Source organism: Ranitomeya imitator, chromosome 9, assembly GCF_032444005.1.
Source record: "Ranitomeya imitator isolate aRanImi1 chromosome 9, aRanImi1.pri, whole genome shotgun sequence".
In the NCBI taxonomy this organism is placed as follows: domain Eukaryota; kingdom Metazoa; phylum Chordata; class Amphibia; order Anura; family Dendrobatidae; genus Ranitomeya; species Ranitomeya imitator.
In genome coordinates this window covers 24,373,170-24,400,339 of record NC_091290.1, presented here as the reverse complement: position 1 = coordinate 24,400,339, position 27,170 = coordinate 24,373,170, and the positions used below count along the sequence as shown (strand labels likewise).

General features: G+C 43.3%; 1 protein-coding gene across 2 annotated transcripts in view; it reads left to right on the top strand.

Moving 5' to 3' along the window:
• Positions 1-17,845: 17,845 nt before the first annotated feature.
• BMAL1 (basic helix-loop-helix ARNT like 1) overlaps positions 17,846-27,170 on the top strand; it is a 52,413-nt gene continuing 43,088 nt past the window's right edge. Inside the window, exon 1 of one of the 2 annotated variants that reach the window (XM_069740027.1) lies at positions 17,846-17,955. The gene's annotated coding sequence lies outside the window, so the exon portion shown is untranslated. Of the gene's footprint in view, positions 18,081-27,170 lie in introns of both variants that reach the window. The other variant, XM_069740028.1, reaches the window with a different exon arrangement.

The following is a 27,170-nucleotide window of genomic DNA, read 5'->3' as shown; positions in this document are numbered from 1 at the left end:
TCACACATAACGATATTGTTAACGATATCGTTGCTTTTTGTGACGTAGCAACGATATCGTTAATAAAATCGTTCTGTGTGACAGCGACCAACGATCAGGCCCCTGCTGGGAGATCGTTGGTCGCTGAAGAAAGTCCAGAACTTTATTTCGTCGCTGGATCTCCCGTGGACATCGCTGGATCGGCATGTGTGACACCGATCCAGCGATGTCTTCACTGGTAACCAGGGTAAACATCGGGTAACTAAGCGCAGGGCCGCGCTTAGTAACATAGTAACATAGTTAGTAAGGCCGAAAAAAGACATTTGTCCATCCAGTTCAGCCTATATTCCATCATAATAAATCCCCAGATCTACGTCCTTCTACAGAACCTAATAATTGTATGATACAGTATTGTCCTGCTCCAGGAAGACATCCAGGCCTCTCTTGAACCCCTCGACTGAGTTCGCCATCACCACCTCCTCAGGCAAGCAATTCCAGATTCTCACTGCCCTAACAGTAAAGAATCCTCTTCTATGTTGGTGGAAAAACCTTCTCTCCTCCCGATGTAACCCGATGTTTACCCTGGTTACCATCCTAAAAGTAAAAAAAACAAACAGTACATACTTACCTACCGCTGTCTGTCCCCGGCGCTGTGCTCTGCACTCCTCCTGTACTGGCTGTGAGCGTCGGTCAGCCGGAAAGCAGAGCGGTGACGTCACCGCTCTGCTTTCTGGCCGCTGTGCTCACACAGACAGTACAGGAGGAGTGCAGAGCACAGCGCTGGAGGACAGACAGCGGTAGGTAAGTATGTAGTGTTTGTTTTTTTTACTTTTAGGATGGTAACCAGGGTAAACATCGGGTTACTAAGCGCGGCCCTGCGCTTAGTTACCCGATGTTTACCCTGGTTACCGGCATCGTTGGTCGCTGGAGAGCGGTCTGTGTGACAGCTCTCCAGCGACCAAACAGCGATGCTGCAGCGATCCAGATCGTTGTCGGTATCGCTTCAGCGTCGCTTAATGTGAAGGGGCCTTTAGCACACTGCACAGGAAGACAATTTTTTTCACTGGCAGGGACAAGAAGGTCTAACCAGTTTCTATTTCAAAAGGTAATGACCAGATGAGAAGCAGCTGAAATGGAGCTGCATGTTTCTAACCAGCATATAAAGGGTCATTAACCTCGTCAGCACCAGTGGAAACTAATTCCATTTAATATGGGACACAAATCTCACCATCTCTAAAGAAGACCTGCGATTCATTACCCGATGTGACCATCTAACTCTAGGTTTTCCAAGGGGACGTGACACCCTTGTGACAACAACAGTCTCTTGGCAGGTTTGTTGTGGTACCATGTCCTTTCCATTTGATGATAATGGATTTGATGGTGCTCCAGGGGATCATCAGAGATTGGGATATTTTTATATAACCCAACTCTGCCTTGTACTTCGCCAAACAAGTCAGAGGCAAAGTTATTGCGATCTCCTTGGTCTTCATTGTGGTGTTTGGTTGCTGGTGCCTCTTGATAAGGGTGTTGCAGCCACTGTGGCCTCTCAGAAAAGGTAAAGTGTATATACTGACAGACCTGTGACACTTAGATTGCACACAGGGGGACGTCCTGTCACTAAGCATGAGACTTATAAAGATAATTGCTTGCACCAGAAGTTTTTAGGGGCTTCATCGACAGAGGGTTGAATATGCACATCACAATTTTTAGTTATTTGACGCCATAAATTTAATTTATGCCTATATTTTTCTCACTTTACTTCACCAATTAAGACTATTTAGTGCTGATGCATCACACACAAATCGGATTATAAAAATATTTATACACCGGTTGGTATGTGCCAAAATAGGTAAAAACCCAAGGGGGGAGAGGAATACCTTCGCGAGCCACTGTATATGATTTACGCAACTCCTGATTTCTGTAAAACTAAGACTGTGAACATGTCTTGCAGGGGTTTAATATTTCTTACTGGTCCAGAAAAGCATACATTAATTCATGTTTTAAGTTTCTAATAAGCATGTAATTGTCACGACTCTGTTGTCGAGTGTCCTGGAACCAGGGGCTCCTTCCCTGTCCCTAACGCTAGGAGAAAGCCCTAGCTCCCCCTACTCCCCGGATTACTTCTGATGGTGAAGACGCTGGGGCCACTTACCTTGCCTTAACACCTGAATTCGCTCTCCATCTGTACCCTTCCCCCCACCGAGGGAAGAGGGAGGTAGTAGTGTACAACAATATACTAACCAGACTTAACAAGGTAATAGAAACAAGGGCAATGGGAAATACCAAACATACCAAATATACACACACATATAACAGAGCCATGCACCAGGGAGTGGAGGATGGGGTTAATCCATAGTACACAAAGAGAATTATCACACACTCAAAAACCAAGTAACAGACACAGATAAATCCAACAACCACCTACTCAAATAACCACCAACAACCTCCTCCAAGCCACGCAGCAAAAGCTAGCTCTGACAATGTGTGTAGGTCAGGACCCTGATTATATAGGAGGTGGGAGTGGCTAGTGCTCTGCTGACAGCCTTAGCTCCAGGAGCTCTCAACAGAGCAGATTAACCCCTGCACTGGCCAAAGAAATCTACACCATTTAATAAGAAGGTGAAGTGCTTCTAATCAGTGAAGGAGTAGAAGAAATGAGACCCTGCGGACTTCTGGCTCCTCTCTGTCACGGTAACCCTGTGACAATAATTATATAATATACACACGTGGACAAAATTGTTGGTACCCCTCATTTAATGACAGAAAAACCCGCAATGGTCACAGAAATAACTTGAATCTGACAAAAGTAGTAATAAATTAAAAATCTATGAAAATGAACAAATAAAAGTCAGGCATTGCTTTTTAACCATGCTTCCACATAATAATAAAAAAAATAAAACTCATGAAGTAGGCCTGGACAGAAATGATGGTACCCTTAACTTAATATTTTGTTGCACAGCCTTTTGAGGCAATCACTGCGATCAAATTATTCCTGTAATGGTCAATGAGACTTCTGCATCTCTTGACGGGTATTTTGGTCCACTCCTCAAGAGTAGTGTTGAGCGATACCGTCCGATACTTGAAAGTATCGGTATCGGATAGTATCGGCCGATACCCGAAAAATATCGGATATCGCCGATACCGATATCCGATACCAATACAAGTCAATGGGACATCAAGTATCGGAAGGTATTCTCATGGTTCCCAGGGTCTGAAGGAGAGGAAACTCTCCTTCAGGCCCTGGGATCCATAGGGATGTGTAAAATAAAGAATTAAAATAAAAAATATTGATATGCTCACCTCTCCGGCGGCCCCTGGACATCACGCTGGTAACCGGCCGGCTTCTTTGTTTAAAATGAGCGCCTTCAGGACCTGCGAATGACGTCGCGGGTTCTGATTGGTCGCGTGCCGCCCATGTGACCGGCACGCGACCAATCAGAAGCCGCGACGTCATTCGCAGGTCCTTAATTCCGAGAATTAGGAGTTTTGTGAATGAGAATGACGTCGCGGCTTCTGATTGGTCGCGTGCCGGTCACATAGGCGGCACGCGACCAATCAGAACCCGCGACGTCATTCGCAGGTCCTGAAGGCGCTCATTTTAAACAAAGAAGCCGGCCGGTTACCAGCGTGAGGTCCAGGGGCCGCCGGAGAGGTGAGCATATCAATATTTTTTATTTTAATTCTTTATTTTACACATCCGTATTGATCCGATACCGATACCCGATACCACAAAAGTATCGGATCTCGGTATCGGAATTCCGATACCGCAAGTATCGGCCGATACCCGATACTTGCGGTATCGGAATGCTCAACACTACTCAAGAGCAAACTGCTCCTGTTGTCTCGTGTTTGAAGATTGACTTTTCCATGCGGCATGTTTCAGCTCTTTCCAAAGATGCTCAATAGGATTTATGTCAGGGCTCGTAGAAGGCCACTTCAGAATAGTCCAATGTTTTCCTCTTGGGTGTTGATCAAAAAATGAAAAGAACAAACATCTAGATTTATTCAGTTTGGAGTATGAGCCACATACAGAAATCCCGGCACTTACAGCCTCGGCTGCTATCAGTCAGGTTATTAATGATCATCTGAGGAAGGTTCTGCTGCTGAATGCACTTGGGCAAATCATCAAGATCTGCTGCTGGCAGCTCCTGTGTAATCACTGACTAATGACGTCCCAGATGTGCTCAATGGGAAATAAGTCTGGATGTGCTGCAGGCAAATGTCAGCACGTTTAAGCCACACACACTGTTCACAGTAGAACCAGCAACATGTGGCCTGGGGTTATAGTATTGAAAAAGGCTCCAGGGACACTTAGGAGAAATGGCCGCGCCACTGCTTCCATTCATGCATTAATCTGGGTGAAGATCCCTCAGGAGAACATCCACCGCTTCATCAGGAGCATGCCTAGGTGTTGTAGTGGCACGCAGAGGCCACAAACACTACTGAGCATCATTCCCTTGTCTTGGGGCATTTTCACTGAAGATGGATCAGCCTGTAATTTGATTTTAAATATAATTCCAAATTTAGAGCTCAATGGGATATTAATTTTATTTACATTGATCACATACAAAAATAGACATAACTCTCAGACCAAAGAAAAAATTGCAGCAAGCCAGAGTTGGATCTGATTATCTGATAGCACTCGGTCATGCAAGTAAATTAGCCTGTGAAAACCATTGGAATGCACTCGGCTGACATCTGAGGGTGGTCTGATTTTGGTGGACCGTCAGAACGAAGAAGATGGAGACATATTTTTTTCCCCATCTTCTCCTCCTCTGAGAAATTTGGATCACACTCTGACCGAACTCTGATCTGCTACTGCGACATAGAGTAAAACAAAATAGTCAAATGGTTTTGTATTTTCTGCCAGTGGTTGCCATAGACTTCTATGCAAGTTTCGCGTGTCTTGTGTGTGACTTGTCTCCTATTTGGCCATTTTTTTACAGCAATGTCACAGCTCTAAAATAGTTGGACGACAGAAGGTTGCAGACAAGGTGCACAGATGTTTTTTGTGAGACGACTTGTCTAAGAATTGCTGTTTTGTGACACATGTCACCTTGTAGACCAAAAAGGTCTGTGCAACTTGTACGTGATTTGCTGTCACATGACTATTGTAGAGCTTTGATCTTGTTGTATAAAATGGCCAGATAGCAGATCAGTTGCACAAAAGTCACATGCAACTTGCAAAGAGCAACTGAAAATCAAACACTTTTGGAAACAAATGCGACTCTAGTCACAATACTAGGAAATCATTAGATGGAATGTTCCATTACATGAATGAAAATCAAAGGGACAACACAATTCAGAGTTCTAAGAAAAGATTCTTTATAACTTTATTTCATGGTGTTATTTTTTTTTTACTAAAACAGAGATATCAGGAGTAGGAGAAATAACAGAATCTCCAGAAGATGTTTGTTCTTGCTGGTGACATGGGAAGGTTTTTACAAACTTCAGAACATCTGACATTGTTATTTTATAAGGAATTGCAATGTAAGCAAATATCTAATAAATATTTTATGAAACTGTTGCTCCTACAAGTAATAAATCCTGGCAGTTCAGGTTTGTAATTGGTTTCTTTGTAGTTTCCTAAACACACCACATGGAGGCATATGTGAGCCAATAAATTCAGAATGAATGATAAGTCATTTCACAGAATGCAGGGTATATAACTGTGTGTGTGTATGTATGTGTGCATATATATATATATATATATATATATATATATATATATATATATATATATATATATATATACACTGTATACAGACACACACGCACACACACACACACACACCAAGAGGCAGCCTTGTGCATGGCATCAGCTTGAGAAAGAGCTGTCAATAAAAAAAAAATGCCTTAATCACTGTGTATATGTGTCATCATGCACTTAAGAGTTGGAATAAAGACATTTGGTTAGGCATGAAAACTTGGCGCTATCTTCCTGTAGGAATAGGTTTTTATCTCCTGTGGGAAAGGTTTACAGACACCCATTACAACATGATTGCGGGGTGCTGATGGCATTATCATGGCAGCTGGGGGCCTACTGAAGGCTGCGTGTCTGTCATGCTTGTACATCTCAAAGAAATCGGAAACAAATGGGTTAACCTGCGCTGCTGTTGAAGGATGATGGGAAGATGGAAATCCAAAGTATGCAGTTTAATAGTCAACCCATTTCGAAGTGTAAAACATCTTCATCAGGACAAAACAACGGCCATGTTTGTACATCTATGACACCCAGTCTTTGGATGGTCTTTGTAGGACAGTAATTTTACAAAACCCTGCATTCAAGAGAATGCCAAGAGTGAGCAAAGCAGTCATCAAAGCAAAAGGTGGCTACTTTGAAGAACCTAGAATATAAGACATAATTTCAGTTGTTTCACACTTATTTTAAGTACGTATATAATTCCACATGTGTTAATTCATAGTTTTGAAGCCTTCGGTGTGAATGTACAATTTTCATAGTCATGAAAATACAGAAAAATCTTTAAATGAGAAGGTGCGTCCAAACTTTTGGTCTGTACTGTATATATATATATATATATATATATATATATATATATATATATATATATATATATATAAAGAAAAACGTGCTTGTGGCATGGTATCAGGTCAGAAATACAAATACAACAGGGATATAAATAGATTAATTTTTATTATTTATTTGCATGGTAACAATAAATTAAAATTAGATAAATATTAAAAACAATAATATATATATGTATGTAATTTTATGTGCCCATACCTATTTGGCTCCCATTATATTTGTTATATATATCTATATATTTTATATACAGTATATAGCTGCAGAGACTGAATATATGAAAAAATAGTACTAAAATAGCAGAGGGTATATCTAAAAACATGTGCAAAAAGGACCCATATGTGCAAAAAATATATATAGCAGTATGCTTATAAAAGAAGCACTAATTAAAGTGCTATAGTGACAAAAAGGTGCTAGTGCAATAAGTGCAAAAAAGCTAAAAATATATATAAAGTGCTGCTAGTTAGAATCAATACATCCAGTCACTTACTTTAATATATATGCGGTATTGGGTAGATAGCCAGTGCGGTATGATGCACCCCGTCGCGCGTTTCGGACGCTTAACTCCTTCGTCAGGGGGTGTAGTCAATTTTAATATATATATATATATATATATATATATATATATATATATATAGTCACGCACACACTTCTCAGCACGTGACGTGAGGGGCGATTACGAGGGTCGATTCTTCTCCTCTCACTCGATCTTCACTGGACCTGCTTTATAGGCTGCAAAATTAGCATAAATCTCACCCGACACAGTCTGCACATCCCGGATGCACAACATGCTGCCACCACTTATCAAGTACACTGAATTATGAGTCCCCAAACTATATACTACTGTCCGCTAGTCAAAGACTCCACACTCTCTGAAAGGCTATGGATTCTTTAGAGCATACAAGGACCAAACTTATTAAAGTTTTAAGCTTTATTATAAAAAAGCACAGTGCTTACAAGCAAATGTATAAAAGAGAAAAATAAAGTGACACAAAATAAGCAAAACAGTTATGAAATAAAAATGGAGAAAGAACAGAAATGCCTAAATGTTTCCCTCTAAAGCTATTCTTCTGTTTCCTTCTGTTTCCTTGAGGGAAGGAGAAATGGTTATGAATCACACACAGCTCGGCTGACCCCACATGCAAACAGCTTCCCATTGAGTTCCCCATTTTTATATGCTTGGTGTTGGGCTCAAGTTTCCAGGTTGGCCTAGATTTAATTATTGAAATTGCAGGCTTGTAGCTGAACCGTGGGCTAATTAGGGGCGATGACATTGCATATTAAATACAATGTTTATTCCAACCACCCCCCTCCGTATAGTAAATAGGAGATATCCAGAGTGGCCTTAAGGGACCATCTGTCCAAGCTTGGAAGCTGGGGTTCAGCAGGTGGATTGCGGTCAGCAGAGTTCCCACGTCTCAGAGCTCGTTCAATGTTTTTGGGTTATTGTCAGGTCACTGTATGTGCTCTGACCTCTATGTCCATTGTGGTACTGAATTACCTTATCATAACAGTACTGGAGGCCCAAAGTACTAATGATTCTCAATAGAGGGAAAAAAGAAGTTCTGAGACCATTTTTTTTTCTCTGCACTGTGTTTTGCCTTTTTTTTCCCCTAGACATTTGGGTGGTTCAGGACACAGGTGTAGCGATGGACATTAAGGGTCTGTCTTCATGTGTGGATCAGCTCACGGCAAGAGTACAAAATATTCAAGACTTTGTGGTTCAGAATTCTATGTTAGAACCGAGAATTCCTATTCCTGATTTGTTTTTTGGAGATAGAACTAAATTTCTGAGTTTCAAAAATAATTGTAAACTATTTCTGGCTTTGAAACCTCGCTCCTCTGGTGACCCAGTTCAACAAGTTAGGATCATTATTTCTTTTTTACGTGGCGACCCTCAGGACTGGGCATTTTCTCTTGCGTCAGGAGATCCTGCATTAAGTAATATCGATGCGTTTTTCCTGGCTCTCGGATTGCTGTACGATGAACCTAATTCAGTGGATCAGGCAGAGAAAAATTTGCTGGCTCTGTGTCAGGGTCAGGATGAGATAGAGGTATATTGTCAGAAGTTTAGAAAGTGGTCCGTACTCACTCAATGGAATGAATGTGCGCTCGCAGCTATTTTCAGAAAGGGTCTCTCTGAAGCCCTTAAGGATGTCATGGTGGGATTTCCTATGCCTGCTGGTCTGAATGAGTCTATGTCTTTGGCCATTCAGATCGGTCGATGCTTGCGTGAGCGTAAATCTGTGCACCATTTGGCGGTATTACCTGAGCTTAAACCTGAGCCTATGCAGTGCGATAGGACTTTGACCAGAGTTGAACGGCAAGAACACAGACGTCTGAATGGGCTGTGTTTCTACTGTGGTGATTCCACTCATGTTATCTCTGATTGTCCTAAGCGCTCTAAGCGGTTCGCTAGGTCTGCCACCATTGGTACAGTACAGTCAAAATTTCTTCTGTCCGTTACCTTGATCTGCTCTTTGTCATCGTATTCTGTCATGGCATTTGTGGATTCAGGCGCTGCCCTGAATTTGATGGACTTGGAGTATGCTAGGCGTTGTGAGTTTTTCTTGGAGCCCTTGCAGTGTCCTATTCCATTGAAAGGAATTGATGCTACGCCTTTGGCCAAGAATAAGCCTCAGTACTGGACCCAGCTGACCATCTGCATGGCTCCTGCACATCAGGAGGTTATTCGCTTTCTGGTGTTGCATAATCTGCATGATGTGGTCGTGTTGGGGTTGCCATGGCTACAAGTCCATAATCCAGTATTAGATTGGAAATCCATGTCTGTGTCCAGCTGGGGTTGTCAGGGGGTACATGGTGATGTCCCATTTCTGACTATTTCGTCATCCACCCCTTCTGAGGTTCCAGAGTTCTTGTCTGATTACCGGGATGTATTTGATGAGCCCAAGTCCGATACCCTACCTCCGCATAGGGATTGTGATTGTGCTATCGATTTGATTCCTGGTAGTAAATTCCCAAAAGGTCGACTGTTTAATTTATCTGTGCCTGAGCACGCCGCTATGCGGAGTTATGTGAAGGAGTCCTTGGAGAAGGGGCATATTCGCCCGTCATCGTCGCATTAGGAGCAGGGTTCTTTTTTGTAGCCAAGAAGGATGGTTCGCTGAGACCTTGTATAGATTACCGCCTTCTAAATAAGATCACGGTTAAATTTCAGTACCCCTTGCCGTTGTTATCTGATTTGTTTGCTCGGATTAAGGGGGCTAGTTGGTTCACCAAGATAGATCTTCGTGGTGCGTATAATCTTGTGCGTATTAAGCGAGGCGATGAATGGAAAACTGCATTTAATACGCCCGAGGGCCATTTTGAGTATCTAGTAATGCCATTCGTACTTGCCAATGCTCCATCAGTGTTTCAGTCCTTTATGCATGACATCTTCCGAGAGTAACTGGATAAATTCCTGATTGTGTACTTGGATGACATTTTGATTTTCTCGGATGATTGGGAGTCTCATGTGAAGCAGGTCAGAACGGTGTTTCAGGTCCTGCGTGCTAATTCTTTGTTTGTGAAGGGATCAAAGTGTCTCTTTGGTGTTCAGAAGGTTTCATTTTTGGGGTTCATCTTTTCCCCTTCTACTATCGAGATGGACCCTGTTAAGGTCCAAGCCATCCATGATTGGACTCAGCCGACATCTCTGAAAAGTCTGCAAAAGTTCCTGGGCTTTGCTAATTTTTATCGTCGCTTCATCTGCAATTTTTCTAGTATTGCTAAACCATTGACCGATTTGACCAAGAAGGGTGCTGATGTGGTCAATTGGTCTTCTGCTGCTGTGGAAGCTTTTCAAGAGTTGAAGCGTCGTTTTTCTTCTGCCCCTGTGTTGTGTCAACCAGATGTTTCGCTTCCATTCCAGGTCGAGGTTGATGCTTCTGAGATTGGAGCAGGGGCTGTTTTGTCGCAGAGAAGTTCTGATTGCTCGGTGATGAAACCATGCGCCTTCTTTTCCAGGAAGTTTTCGCCTGCTGAGCGAAATTATGATGTGGGCAATCGAGAGTTGCTGGCCATGAAGTGGGCATTCGAGGAGTGGCGTCATTGGCTTGAAGGAGCTAAGCATCGCGTGGTGGTCTTGACTGATCATAAGAACTTGACTTATCTCGAGTCTGCCAAGCGGTTGAATCCTAGACAGGCTCGTTGGTCGCTGTTTTTTGCCCATTTTGACTTTGTGATTTCGTACCTTCCGGGCTCTAAAAATGTGAAGGCGGATGCTCTGTCTAGGAGTTTTGTGCCCGACTCTCCGGTTTATCTGAGCCGGCGGGTATCCTCAAAGAGGGAGTAATTGTGTCTGCCATCTCCCCTGATTTGCGGCGGGTGCTGCAAAAATTTCAGGCTAATAAACCTGATCGTTGCCCAGCGGAGAAACTGTTTGTCCCTGATAGGTGGACAAATAAAGTTATCTCTGAGGTTCATTGTTCGGTGTTGGCTGGTCATCCTGGAATCTTTGGTATCAGAGAGTTAGTGGCTAGATCCTTTTGGTGGCCATCTCTGTCGCGGGATGTGCGTTGTGCAGTCCTGTGGGATTTGTGCTCGGGCTAAGCCCTGCTGTTCTCGTGCCAGTGGGTTGCTTTTGCCCTTGCCGGTCCCGAAGAGGCCATGGACACATATCTCTATGGATTTTATTTCAGATCTTCCCGTCTCTCAAAAGATGTCAGTCATTTGGGTGGTCTGTGATCGCTTCTCTAAGATGGTCCATTTGGTACCCTTGTCTAAATTACCTTCCTCCTCTGATTTGGTGCCATTGTTCTTCCAGCATGTGGTTCGTTTACATGGCATTCCAGAGAATATCGTTTCTGACAGAGGTTCCCAGTTTGTTTCGAGGTTTTGGCGAGCCTTTTGTGGTAGGATGGGCAGACTAATGGCCAGACCGAACGAACCAATCAGACCTTGGAAACATATCTGAGATGCTTTGTTTCTACTGATCAGGATGACTGGGTGTTCTTTTTGCCTTTGGCTGAGTTCGCCCTTAATAATCGGGCCAGCTCGGCTACCTTGGTTTCGCCGTTTTTTTCTGCAACTCTGGGTTCCATCCTCGTTTCTCTTCAGGGCAGGTTGAGTCTTCGGACTGTCCTGGTGTGGATACTGTGGTGGACAGGTTGCAGCAGATTTGGACTCATGTAGTGGACAATTTGACCTTGTCCCAGGAGAAGGCTCAACGTTTCGCTAATCGCAGACGCTGTGTGGGTCCCCGACTTCGTGTTGGGGATTTGGTTTGGTTATCTTCTCGTCATATTCCTATGAAGGTTTCCTCTCCTAAGTTTAAACCTCGTTTCATTGGTCCGTATAGGATTTCTGAGGTTCTTAATCCTGTGTCTTTTCGTCTGACCCTTCCAGATTCTTTTTCCATACATAACGTATTCCATAGGTCATTGTTGCAGAGATACGTGGCACCTATGGTTCCATCTGTTGATCCTCCTGCCCCGGTTTTGGTGGAGGGGGAGTTGGAGTATATTGTGGAGAAGATTTTGGATTCTCGTGTTTCAAGACGGAAACTCCAGTATCTGGTTAAGTGGAAGGGTTATGCTCAGGAAGATAATTCCTGGGTCTTTGCCTCTGATGTCCATGCTCCCGATCTTGTTCGTGCCTTTCATATGGCTCATCCTGGTCGTCCTGGGGGCTCTGGTGAGGGTTCGGTGACCCCTCCTCAAGGGAGGGGTACTGTTGTGAATTCTGTGGCAGAGCTCCCTCCTGTGGTCACAAGTGGTACTTCGGCTGATTCTCTCTGTGAGCTTCCGTTGGTGGAGGAAAGTGGTACTGCGGCTTCTGAGTTTCCTTCCTCAGGTGTTGTGGTGAAGTCGTTAGGTGCTGCTCTATTTAACTCCACATAGGGCTTTGATCCTGGCCTCCAGTCAATGTTCTAGTATTGGACCTGTTTCCTCCTGGATCGTTCCTGTGGCCTGCTGCTCTGCATAGCTAAGTTCCGCTTTGCTATTTTGTTTGCTGTTTTTTTTCTGTCCAGCTTGTCTATTTGTTTTTTCCTGCTTGCTGGAAGCTCTGGGACGCAGAGGGTGTACCTCCGTGCCGTTAGTTCGGTACGGAGGGTCTTTTTGCCCCCTTTGCGTGGTTTTTGTAGGGTTTTGTGTTGACCGCAAAGTTACCTTTCCTATCCTCGCTCTGTTCAGAAAGTCGGGCCTCACTTTGCTAAATCTATTTCATCTCTACGTTTGTCTTTTCATCTTAACTCACAGTCATTATATGTGGGGGCTGCCTTTTCCTTTGGGGTATTTCTCTGAGGCAAGGTAGGCTTATTTTCTATCTTCAGGCTAGCTAGTTTCTCAGGCTGTGCCGAGTTGCATAGGGAGCGTTAGGCGCAATCCACGGCTGCCTCTAGTGTGGTTGGAGAGGATTAGGGATTGCGGTCAGCAGAGTTCCCACGTCTCAGAGCTCGTTCAATGTTTTTTGGTTATTGTCAGGTCACTGTATGTGCTCTGACCTCTATGTCCATTGTGGTACTGAATTACCTTATCATAACAGTTACAATTTAGATTTTTGGGAGCAAAACAGTAACAATGCAGTGACATGACAAGAACTAATCATATGCACCCACTGCACCCCAGAATCCCATGTACTTCTCTCCCTCTGTTCTAACTGGTATGCTGCTATTTCCCTGACTTTAACTCCTTGTTTCATATTTCAAATTTACTGAATGCATATTGACATGTCTGTGCTCCTCACACCTAGCCCCATCTTTTGATCTTATCCTGCCTCTGTCTTCATCTTTGATGCTAGTCAAATATTCTATTAACTGCAATCTGTTAATTACTCCCTGGAGTGAACTGTCCTCATGCTCCTCCTTCCTCCCCTCTCCTTCTCTCACCTGGCTTCATTTCATGGACATTTGAATGGTATACATTGAATCAGATGTGACATAATTTGGAGTGACAGCTTTAAAGTGTAACATCAGAAATATACCAGAAATAGTCCAGAAATCAGTCAGAAGGTAAGAATAATCACTATCTTCCAATTTTACTAGCCTTAATTTTCTTCCCCTGCTCTTTAACCATGCTCACATTTGCCCTCACCGTTTTTGCTCCACTAATCCTCACTCTCCTTCGCTATCCCCAACCCCTGCACCCTCAAACCAAATAACTATCTCCCCCTCTCTCTTACCCCCCTACCTCACTTCATCTGCAGACCTGCTCCTTAACCTCAGACCTCTCTTGCTAAAATATAAGCCGTTCACTCTCCTTCACCCACCTGCTTTCCCTTTCTCTGCTCCTTCTCACTGCAGGTGACATATCCCTCAATCCTGCACACACACCCCCCGCCTCATAAATCCCACTAATCCTCACCCCTATCCTTCTTACACTAAGAGAAACTACCGCAATCCCTCACACTTAAAATCTGTACCCTGTGCCACTGACCCCCACAACCCTGCTTTCCTCTCTCTGGGGCACTTTGGAATGCCCGCTCTGTCTGCAACAAGCTCCACGTGATCCACGATCTCTTTACTTTCCACAACCTTTCCTTCCTGGCCCTCACATAGACCTAGCTGACGCCCCCGGACACGGCCTCCCGTGCTGCACTGAGTTACGGTGGCCTCCAATTTACCCACACTCCTCGCTTTGGCAACAGACATGGCGAAGGAGTGGGTTCCCTTCTTTCTAAAAACTGCTCCTTCAACCCTATCCAACCGCCACCTTCCCTTATCCTCCCTTTTTTCGAGGTTCACTCTGTCCGTATCTACTCTCACTCTAATCTTCAAACGGATGTCATATACCGACCACTGTTATGACCTGGTGGTTAGGACAATAATGGACCTGGTGGTTAAGAGCACACGGAATGACCTGATAGTTACAAATAATATAGGACGAGCTCTGAGACGTGGAAACTCTGCTGACCGCAATCCCTAATCCTATCACACACACTAGAAATAGCCGTGGATTGCTCCTAACGCTCCCTATGCAACTCGTCACAGCCTAAGGAACTAGCTAGCTCTGAAGATAGAAAAATAAAGCCTACCTTGCCTCAGAGAAATTCCCCAAAGGAAAAGGCAGCCCCCCACATATAATGACTGTGAGTAAAGATGAAAATTACAAACACAGAGATGAAATAGGTTTAGCAAAGTGAGGCCCGACTCACTGAACAGACTGAGGATAGGAAAGGTAACTTTGCGGTCAGCACAAAAAACTACAAAAAGATCATGCAGAGGGCGCAAAAAGACCCTCCGCACCGACTCACGGTGCGGAGGCGCTCCCTCTGCGTCCCAGAGCTTCCAGCAAGCAAGACAGAAATCAAAATAGCAAGCTGGACAGAAAAATAGCAAACAAGAGAAAAACAAGCAGGAACTTAGCTTCTGCTGGGAAGACAGGTCACAAGAACGATCCAGGAGTGAACTAGACCAATACTGGAACATAGACAGGTGGCATGGAGCAAAGATCTAAGTGGAGTTAAATAGAGCAGCCAGCTAACGAATTAACCTCGTCACCTGTGGAAGGAAACTCAGAAGCCGCAGCCCCACTCACAACCACCAGAGGAAGCCCATGGACAGAACCAGCCGAAGTACCATTCATGACCACAGGAGGGAGCTTGCCAACAGAATTCACAACAGACCACCAGGCTCAGCCGCTGCCTTCATTGACCAATACTCCACCTGGCTTCTTCACTTTCTCTCTGCTAACATCCCCACCATCATCATGGGCGACTTTAATATCCCTACCGACACCCGCCAGCCAGCAGCCTCCAAACTCCTGTCCCTACTTCATCCTTTGGACTTACTTAGTGGTCCTCCACAGCCACCCACACAGACGGACATACACTAGACCTCATCTTCACCCGCCTCTGTTCCATATCTAATCTCACAACCTCGCCCTTCCCCCTATCTGACCACCATCTACTCACCTTCTCATCCTTGTCCTCCTCACCCGCACCCCACGTCCAGCCACTACCACTTCCTCGCAGAAATCTTGCACACCTGGACATTCACAGACTCTCAGACTCTCTTCTACCTCTGTCCTCCACATCTTCACTCCATGACACGGACAGCACCACCGCTTTCTATAACTCCACCCTCACATCAGCCATATACTCAGTCGCCCCTCTCATGCATGGCAAAGTGCAAGGAATCAATAGGCAGCCCTGCCACAACAATCTCAACAAAAAAACTTTGACAAGCATCCAGGGTCACGGAGCGGCGTTGGAAGAAAACACGCCTGCCAGACGACTTCACTGCTTTCAAACCCTCACCTCTGCTAAACAGACCTATTTCACAAACCTTGTATCTTCATTATCCTACAACCCAAAACAACTGTTCATCATATTTAACTCTCTCCTCCACCCACCACTGCCACCTCCAACTCCCCTCATCTCTTCCAAGGACTTTGCCACTTACTTCAAAAACAAGATTGACCAAACATGGCAAGCCTTTACTGTTCCACCACCCCAACCACTCCATATACCAGACCTGCCTTCAACACAGTCGACCACTGCCTACTGCTACAGATTATTTCTTCCCTTGGCATCAAAGACCTTGCCCTGTCCTGAATTGTCTCATACCTTTCTGACCGGACATTTAGCGTTTCCCACTCCCACACTACCTCTTCATCATGCCCTCTCTCCCTCTGACTCTGCCCTGTCCTTCAAACCGCACGTCCAAACTCTTGCCACCTCCTGTCACCTCCAACTCAAAAATATTGCCAGAATCCGTCCCTTCCTCAGCCCTCAATCTACTAAAACTCTTGTGCATGCCCTCATCATCTCCCGCCTCGATTACTGCAACACCCTCCTCTGTGGCCTGCCCGCTAACTCTCTTGCACCACTCCAGTCTGTCCTCAACTCTGCTGCTCGGCTAATCCACCTCTCTCCTCGCTACTCCCCTGCTTCTCCCCTCTGCAAATCTCTCCACTGGCTCCCAATTCCCCAACAAATCCAGTGCAAACTACTAACACTGATCTACAAAGCCATCCACAACCTGTCCCCTCCCTATATCTCTGAACTAATCTCCCAATATCTTCCCTCACGTAATCTTCGATCCTCCCAAGACCTCCTTCTATCCTCCACATGTATTCGTTCCTAACACAAGATTTTTCCCGAATATCCCCCATCCTCTGGAATTCCACATCTCAACATGTTCTACTATCCACCACCCTTGGATCCTTCAGACGGAACCTGAAAACCCATCTCTTCAGGAAAGCCTACAGCCTGCAATAACCACTCTGCCGCCTCACCAACCACCCGAGCTGCCGCCTCACCACCACCCGAGCTGCCGCCTCGCCACCACCAGAGCTGCTGCACCCCCGACCTTCTGTCTCTTCCCCATTATCCCGTAGAACGTAAATCCGCAAGGACAGGGTCCTCTCCCCTCTGTACCAGTCTATCATTGTAAATTTGTTTACTGTACGATATCCATTCTGTATGTAACCCCTTTCTCATGTACAGCACCATGGAATTAATGGTGCTATATAAATAAAAATAATAATATGCTAAATAGTTGCAAGTCACATTTATGAATGAGATAGCCAAGATGATTGTCAATAAAATGATGGTGGTCTCATGTTGGAAGCAGCAGTGGATAGTGAGATATGGAGCCTGACAGTTAGAAGTTGTTAGCCTTTTGTGTGTGCGTGTATACATACACACATATACAGTTGTGACTTGTATTGTGTGTAAGATTATTGTACTTGTTTTTATTATGTATACCCCTCCTCACATGTAAAGCGCCATGGACTAACTGGCGCTATAATAATAATATACATATATATACAATATATATATCTATTCATATCACCCATATTATAATGCTCATTCTACATAGTGAATGCAGCGACACATAAGAAAAAACAATGCAGAATTGCGCTTTTTTTCATTTTTGTCCCAAAATGGAATAATAAGATCAAAAAGTTGCATGTAGCCCAATAAAAAAAAACTACATGAAATGCCCTGATACAACTGATAGCGACTGAAAAGTAAGAAATCTATGCGCCTCGGAAGGCAAGGAGGAAACATTGAAAGGTAACAGGATAACTACGACTCTATAAGCCATATAAACCTATAAATGATAGCTGTCTGTGGTGAAACCTCACTAATGGTCACTAATCAGAGACAGTGCGGTGCCACTGTGCCTCTGTGAGACCCCACTGCAGTCTGAACCGCTGCCTACCACAACCAACAGGGCGACCAGATCCTGCCACCAGCAACATGGCCTCCTCGAATCTCCACATCCTCCCACCCAGTGTTTTCAAAGCTGGCTTCTGATTGGAGGACGCATCCAGTGGCGCAGGAGGCAGAGACGTCTCTCATGCTAGGGCGACCATTGGCCGGCTGGTGACAGGGATTGGTCTGATTGGTTGGCATGGACACCCGGGGAGCCGGCGAACGTCATTGGCTGAAAAGTAGGTTAGTGGTGCGACATTTAGTGAGGGCAGAAAGTAGGTCACGGACGCGGCTGTTTGTGTGAGGAGCTCGGTGCGTGCGGCTGACGGGTGAGTGACGGACACGGTTCCTGGCTCTGCACCGGCCCGGGACAGCGCTGTTGGCTCCCAAAGGGGGCGGGGCCTAGAGTGCAAGCTCTTGGGGACAGAGGGTCTCCCCTGGGCTACACGTGCAGGTGTGTTATTCTGATTCCTGGGCTTGGGGGTGATTATTCCATGCAGAGTCCTGGGTGGAGCGTATGCTTTCTGTTAGTTTGTTGTGCATGGGCCCCTGGGGGCCCCCACTGTGCCTGACAGCTGTTAGTGCAGGGATTTATTATCTGTGGGCCCTGAGAGAGGATAGAGGGGGCAACTCTGCAATATTTACAGCAAATTACTGAGTAACTGTTGTCATAGAAATGATCAGCGGCTCCTGAACCTTAAGGTTACGTGTGTGCACCCTGGTAATGGCGCAATAGCGACGGGTGCGATTCATGGCGATGCCGGACTGTACCTTCATTACCACTTTATTATCATTTATTGTTGTTTATTATTTACTATTGTTATTATTAGATCTATTGCAGGAAACGCTCCGCTTTGAGATATATATATATATATATATATATATATATATATATATATATATATATATATATATATATATATATATATATATATATATTCTTCTCTGTGACTGTTTTTGTTGCCGTTGCTCATCACTTTCCTCCCGTGCCAGTTTTGGCCCATATTGATTATTACTGAGGATACTTTTATATTGTGGGTTTTTTTTTTGTCGGTATCTTCTTATCTTTTCTTTATTATAGTCGATCTTTGTGAAATGATTTTATTCTAACGTTTGCTTGGGTAACTCCTGATTAATTTTTGCAGTGGTTTACTTCCTGTTTATCTTTAATTATGAGGTTTTTCACCCAGGTTAAATGCTGGGGGTTTTGTTTGTTTGTTTTAGGAAGGGGTTAAGTTGCCAGTTGCAGAACGTAAAGTTAAAGGGGGCCCAATACGATAATATATCAGTAATATATACGATAAATATCAGTAACAGGGCCAACAATTATCACGAGTCTTTGATAATATTGGTTTTCTCATATGGATCAAAGGAAGCTATTGAGCTCCAGGGCTTGGGTGCACCTATTGTAGTTACACATGAACAGTAAGGGTCTGTGCACACGTTGCAATTTTGTTTAATTTTTTTTTTTGTCACAAAACCTGAAGGCTTTCCTGACGCCAGCAAAGTGAATGATAATCCTGACGTCTCATGATCACGTTGCTTCTCTTTGACTTGCAGACTTACATTTGCAGCACGTGACTTCATTCAGTATTTTTGCTGCAGATTTCACTCATACTAACAAGTGGCGAAAAATCTGCACCAAAAAAACGCATGTGAGGAAAACGCACTTGTTTTATGCAGCATTTTTCTTGCCACAAGATGCAGAAATGTTGTACAGATTTCTGCACCAATTACTTGTGCACATTCCCTTAGGGTATGTGCACACGCTGCGGATTTTGCTGCGGATTCGCAGCTGTTTTCCCTGAGTTTACAGTACCATGTAAACCTATGGACAACAAAATCCACAGTGCACATGCTGCGGAAAAAACACGTGGAAACGCTGCGTTGTTTATTCCGCAGTATGTCAAGTCTTTGTGCGGATTCCGCTGCGGTTTGCACCTTCTCCATAATAGGAATCCGCACAAAAACCACGGTAAATTCGCAGGTAATCCACAGTGCGGTTTACCTGCAGATTTACAAAAACAGGTGTGGAAAAATCCGCAGAGATTCCATCGATGTGTGCACATACCCTTATTCTCCTTTAAGAAGGTTTTTCAGTTACATACAGTAAAACAAGAGGTTGTCCAAGATTAGACAAAAAAAAAAGTTGCTTTTTTCGAAGGACACCTATCAAATGGTTGCGTCTGATATTGCAACTCAGTTCTGCAAAACAACGTGACTGAGTTGCAAAACCAAACACGACCTGTAGAAAGAAGGGTGAAGTTTTTTTTTTTTTAAAAATAAATAAAAAAAATCCTGTACAACTACATTAAATATTAGCTTGTGGTCAGTGAATTGGAAAAATCAAAGTATGAAAACTTTTGGTTGTGGGTTTGTTACAATGTATCAGCCTAGGTTCCTTCCATCAGCACAGTTCATGATAGGAGAGTTCTGTCCTGTGGGTGTACTAAGTGCAAAGAAGATAGACTGGCTAGATGTCATTGATACCTTGACCAGTTTTGGCTTTTCATAATACTTTTATTTTCAAAATGCAAGCAGAGGTTCTGAAAATTGTGATTGAAATGATGGATGTTTGAAAGCTGCAGAACTTTTCATCATACAAAGGATAAAGTTAATGCACATGTTTTAACATTGTTTCTTTTATAATATCATCTTATAAAGATGCATGATACAAAACTCCATGTTCTCTGCTTCCCTTCACACAGATACATATGTTGACAATACTGATAGCTGCCTGCAGTCACCACTAGAGGGAGCTCAGGTGCTTAATGCATACTGTTCACTTATTGAATGCAATGGCTACAGGCAACTGTACTGTGATTTGAGACCCTAAACCACCACCTTTGCATTAAACTACCAAGCTATAAAGATACCCTTTTAAAATGGTCAGTTTCAGCATTGCACAGAAAATTAATGTCTAACATACTGTGCACTGTATACTTATTACAGTTGAATAGTAATGGGTGGCAGAGCACTAACCTGAGTAATGCCAGCCTTCATGCCCTCTCTTCTAGCCCCTTGCTCATGGCTATTTGAACTGAAATTGGTGCCCTGTGCATTGTATATAATTATTGAATTTGTTTATTTGTGGTGCTTCTTTATAAAGCTATATTGCAGTGCACAGGGTCTCAAAATGTACCTTTGTGTCCTAGATATATGGAATTTTTAATGTACTGCTAATTTTTACGGTCTTTACAAAGGTGGGATGGTTCACAGGATCCTCTGGAGAGTGTGTGTGTATATGTGTATATATATGTATATGTGTATATATATGTATATGTGTATATATATATATATATATATATATATATATATATATATATATATATATATCTCTCAGCATCATATTACCACACTTGTAGTGCAAAGCTCTCCAAACCAATATTCCAATGGCTCCAATCATAGAAGGAAAAAAAGGATAACGGCACACAAAAAATAGAAAAAAGTGGGCTTTTAATGCCTGAACGGCTTGGCAACGTTTCGGATATACAATCCTTTTTAATCCCGAAACGTTGCCACGCCGTTCAGGCATTAAAAGCCCACTTTTTTCTATTTTTTTTGTGTGTGCTGTTTTCCTTTTTTTCTTATATATAATTTTTTTTAGACTGCTCTGCATCATCATCACCCTGTGAGCAAGACCGTAAACATTGGCTCCAACTAGAAAGGCCGATACTACTAGAACTGTATGTCCTATTAAAAAAAAAACAAAAAAAAAACCCTGGCCACTTTTGATTTGGTGACGTGATCTCTTTTAAATTCTGTATTCCCTTGTGTAACATAAGAAATTATACCTTCCTTTCACATCGGTAACATTGTTATGCCACATAAGCGCTGCAGCAATCTTCCCTCGGATGACACTCTGACCTCCAAGAGAAGTGTGAGAACTGCAGCTCATTAATGGCCGCTGATTGGCACAGCGCCCATGCAGCATAAAAACGTCACGCAAGACCTGTCATCAACAGCATTGAACCTGCCCCGATGTGGGGATGTGGGCTTCTGTTGGATTTTTCTTTTATCATGGGGATTAAAATATATAAGAGGTAGTTTGAGTAGTGGACAACCCCTTTAATTTCCATAACTCTTAATCATTGTTGTCCAGCTGTTAAATACTTGACCACATGTGCAATGTTGAGTTGCTTTTACATTTCCACAAAATCTTTGATTGCTTTTCTATCATTTGTCTTTTACCATGTAAGTTTGGAAGATTAGTTATTAGGGATGTGGAGTCATTAAGTCTCCGACTCCTCAATTTCCCTGACTCCAACTCCACAGCACTGCAATAGCTTGACGTAGGAGATGTTAGGCTGGTTTCACATCTGCGTCTTTGTGCGCAGCGCTTGATCCGCATAGATCCGCAAAACATATATTTAACATGGTGTACGCATGGGTCGTTTCGCGGGGCGCAGCATGTTGGTTTTTTTTTGGAAGTGTCAAATATGCGCAGGCATGCGCATACGGATGAATGCGTTAAAAAACGCATTACTATCTATGGGACCGCATTGGTACACAAGGAAATGCGTACGCATGCGTTCGATACGCAATGCGTACATCAGACTGTGCATGTCCAGAAAATGATGTCACCACCTCCACCATGCACATAAAAAACACAAACGCATGCACACGCAGCGTTTTTGTTTGCGTCATGTGCAAGATGATGCGCATGCGTTTTGGCATGCAGATGTGCTGCACAAACGCTAATGTGAACCTAGCCTTAAAGAGTATGACTGTAGGAAGAGATTACATGATTGCTTACTGTAACCATGGAAGCACATAGGTCTGATAGTGAGCTTTCAGCAAAAATAGAAGTCTGCTTGCAGAGTTGCCTGTTTTTTTGTTTGTTTTTTTTATTTATTTTTTCATTTATAGCCACAATGGTTGAAATATCAATATCTTTTGAGTTGGTTTAGTTAAAATGGAAAAGGAGGGTGGAAGTCTGTGGCTTGTGATCTTGTTTACTAACTGATTATAATATGTGCAGTTCCGCTCTCACATGGTAATATACATGTAAATAGTAGAGTATACAATGTTAAACGGTAACCTTTCCTCCCCAATTTGCTGAAAAATGGATGCAAACCTTCATGTTGTAGGGACTGTCTTTAAGACTGGTGCAGCAAAATGCAGAGATGTAGGGCACCTTGCGTACGGATTCTCACAAGTTTACTTACCGTATGTATTTATATGATTTGTGCTGTATAATTAAAGAAAATGCTGTATTTAACTTGACACCACAGTAGTTGGGATGAAGGTAAGAACGCCGCTCTCTGCTTGGCACCTTCATCGGGTGCAGTGGCATTCACTGGCTGCTAAATACAACTTTATCGCTCTTCACATTTGCGTTGTAAATTCGGCACGGTGGATACCAATGGCGCGTGATGGACCTCATTCTATTCTCAACCTCCGGTATGATAACGTTTTGCACAGATGTGAGCATCGCACCAAACAGGGGCCGGCATATCATTGGTGAAAAATGAGTAGGCGACTCCTTCTGCCTCTAAAGCAGGTGGAACTGTTCATTATGATGAGCTGATGGGTTGAAAAATGGCTCATAAATTGTTCTTGCAGGGGGCCCTTTTCTGTGGCTTCAAGTACGATACTGTGTACTGCAAAGTTTTTCCACTTTGTAACGTTCTTTCTTACGTTTCCTTAACTGTTCAGTAGGGTTGAGCGACTTTTACTTTTTTAGGGTCGAGTCAGGTTTCGCGAAACCCGACTATCTCTAAAGTCGAGTCGAGTGAAATCAGCCGATTATGGCGAAAAGTCGGGGATCGACCGAAACACGAAACCCAATGCAAAGTCAATGGGATTTTTTTTTTCTCTTCCATCCCTGAACAGAAAAGCTGGTGTTACACATTTCAAATCGCTACAGCGCACAAGTGACAAGATGACGATAGGCGTCCACGCCCCTAAGACCTATGTCATCACTCTGCCCACGCTCCTTCATTGGCTGAAAAAATGGAGCCAAGCGCGTCATACGAAACGCGACTTTGGCGCGAAAGTCGCGTACCGCATGGCCGACCCCACACAGGGATCGGGTCGGGTTTCATGAAACCCGACTTTGCCAAAAGTCGGCGACTTTTGAAAATGAACGATCCGTTTCGCTCAACCCTACTGTTCAGTATTTCTGCCTAATTGAAACGTCCATTGTTTGCATCTAGGGGCCGAAAACTCATATCCACCTGTCACTGGTGTGGGGCGCAGAACAAGTCACGCAGGTCTCACAATGACATGTGACAGTATGGTTCGATTTACGGCAAGTTGAGATCTCGAAATTGATTTAAGAACGGGGTTTTATTCACAAATGTTACATTGCCTGGTGCCCCACTGGTAGGATCCTGATGATCACTTCTAGGAAATGGAAAGATCCTTTTTAGCAATGTGTCTGCAATACGGAGGTTTCCTTAAGGAATGGCAGCTGAGCGTGCACGCTGCCTCTCCACCCAAACCCTGTGGGATCAGCCGAGCTATGCACTCTGTAATCTCCCCGTATTTGTATACAGTGCCTGAAGAATAGCAGAAATTCCTTTTTAACAGCGGGTATATTGGGAATAGTAGTTTCACAATAGCAGCGAGTTGGTCGATTACTGGCACAGGATAACTTATTTTCATCACATCAGCCTTGAGATCTGTGCGCAGCCTCTTACGTATTGCCAGTGCCTCTCCTCCTCTCCCTCTTTCTGAAACATTTAGGTCAGTAGGTTAATGTGAGACCGTGGGCGAGGCGCTGTCATCCGCCTTACGTAAAAGTCTCCTTCTTCACATTCTGTGCTCAGAGGCGATGCAGAGGGTGAATTGATATTTTTTTTTATGCTCTCGCTTATTGCTGAATTAAGGACGCGACTGCACAATCTGACTGCGGTCTCAGTAGCTGTTTAATTCGGTGCGTGAACCCGCAGCGTTATTAGCGAGGTGACTCACCAGCATTTTTTTTTTTTCCCCTTTCTTTGAGCTTATAAAAAGCTGTTGTGAGTAGGAGACGTTTGTGTCGTTGCTGTCACACTTGAAACAATATCACAATGAAGGATAAGTGAAAAAAAAAAAAAAATCTGATCTACTTCAACCCACTCCCTGTTTGTGTCACTGCTCGTACTGGAAACAATGCGTCTCTATTATACGGAGTATGTGGGTTTTATTCTTAAATCTTTCTCTTTTGTGGATGTCGTTAAGTGGTGGTGGCGGCATAGCAGCATCAATTATAATTTACATGGAGATAAATATAGTTACACTAGAATGGTTGCCTTATTGTTAGTGATGCAATCGTTAAAGAGGTCATCTGGTTTTATGTAACTTAAGGTGTAATAGGGTTAACCCCTTTCTGCACGCGATTGACATGCCTGTGTGTAAAATTATAGAACGAGCTGGTACCCGCCCGCCCCGGTGCGGTGCCACATCTCTGCCACTGTCGGTGGTTGTTTACCGGCTGCAGCTATGATATCATGTGAACAGAAGTGGAAGCAAAGCCCACAGGTCAGTGGCTCATGTCGTCTGAATCGGCAGTGATTGGTCATAGCGCTATTGATGTGACGTAACCGGTAAAGAATCACTGTGTCATTCAGTGACTGTGCGTGACTAGGAAAAGGGGCCCTGAACCGTCCCTAGGATTGGGGCCCTAAATATCCCTGCTTCCAAAAGTACCTCTGAAGGTGAGGAGGTTTGGCCACCAGCTTTGCTGTTCTCCTGTTACTTCCTAAGCTGTCCTCTCCCCGTTCCCCAGGAGGCCTGGGACAGAAATGCTAGTGCATTAACACATGAGACTGTTTTTTTGCTTTATCTTAAACCTTACAAAACAACTCACCAAAGGTAGAGAGGTATATAGGGAAGTATAGGAATGTACCAACCAAATGGGAATAGGACAATGAGGAAAGCATACACCCAAAAACGGCACGCAACAATCTCAAATTCAGAACAGCTTCTACAAGGAGATAAAAAGCAAAGCTTTCACTGGCAAAGAAGTTCTGATCAGATTTTATGGGGAGAGGAAATGACCAGGTCAGGAACAGCTGTGAGATGGTGCTGCAAGTTTATAACCAGCATAAAAAGGGGTCGTTAACTTCTTCAGCAACAAAGGAAAATAAATTCATTTAATATGAAACCCAAACGCACTGGATAAATGGAAGATCTGCGATTCATAATATGTAGTGGCTTTCTAACCCCCAGATGTCCCAGGAGGACGTGATCCGCTCGTAATACACGTGAAGAATGAATAGTGACTGTTTGTATTAACTCTCACACTGGCGTATTAATGGCTGCAGAATGCTGCGTAATGTAAACTTCTGCAGCTTTTACATAATTGACTTCTCAGAAATCTGGCTATAAACTGTTCGAAATATTGTGCATCTCCTAGTTGAGAAAAAGCGTAACTTTTTGCATTTTTTACGGCTGCTCTAATTTTAACTTTTTGAAAAGAGCTAGGAACTTTTCACGGAAAGGACATGGTCGAGCACAGCCGACAAATTTCTACATGGTGTACATGCAAAAGTGCTGTAAATTGTGATAGAAATGTGCTCCAGCCCCTCGACAGCTGAAAAATGCTCAAAATTCAAAATCAGTCAAACCTTTTAATGAATTTGGCGTATTTTACCCCAGTTCACCCTTCATCAAGACCGACGTACAGAATGCATGCCTTGATGGATTGGGGCCTTCTTGTAATTCCTTGTAAATCTTTATAATTTCTTGGAGAATGAAAATACTTTATATTCCACTCCAGAGGCTGAAAACCTGTAGAAATCTAATACTATAGTGCTGCTGAGTTTGCTTTGACAGGATACAACTGTATCAATCTTCTTGTGAGTGAAGTACATCCGTTGTGTGTAGTGATAGTTTCATACACAGCTATTTTTTTCATTTTTTTAATGCCAAAGCCAGAAGTAGATCCATTATGAAGGAGAAGTAGAAGGCTGGGTTCAGACCATATGTTTCCCCCTGTTTATGACTTTGTCAGAGCTTACATCTGAATCCCACTTTTAAGTGCCCTCAACTGAGCCATTTATTTCAGTTTGTTATCCAAAGTAAAAAAAGAACCTTGTACTCCTTATTAAATTAACCTATTGCTTTCGATAACCCCTTGGACACAGTTTGTGCATTTAAACTGTCCATTGACGTGTCAGTGATGCTCCACCTATAAATAATTTGTGGATTTATAGCCAAAAAATCTTAAATTGGCATCCTGGTAGTCTTAATTATACTTTTTTTTTTTTTTTTGTCTGATCATTTATTGTCATGGATGTCTGCATAAAAACATCCATAATAAGATCTGTCATCAGCAGCCAACCTGCTTGATTATGGCTCCCATCAACTTCTTCACCATGGCTGCTTCGGTTCCCAGTATTACAATTAAATTAAGCTTTTTCTTGAGCCTTCCTCCTCCTGCTCCTGTTCCCTGTCTTCATGTTTGCCTAATAGTTTTGCAAGTAAATGCAAATATGTAGGAAGTTTAGAACAAGCAGAGATTCAGATACTAAAGTAGCAATTTTCTGAAAGCAGATAAAATAATGCAGTTTTCCTATTTGAACCCTTATTGAATTAAACCGCATTAAAATTTATG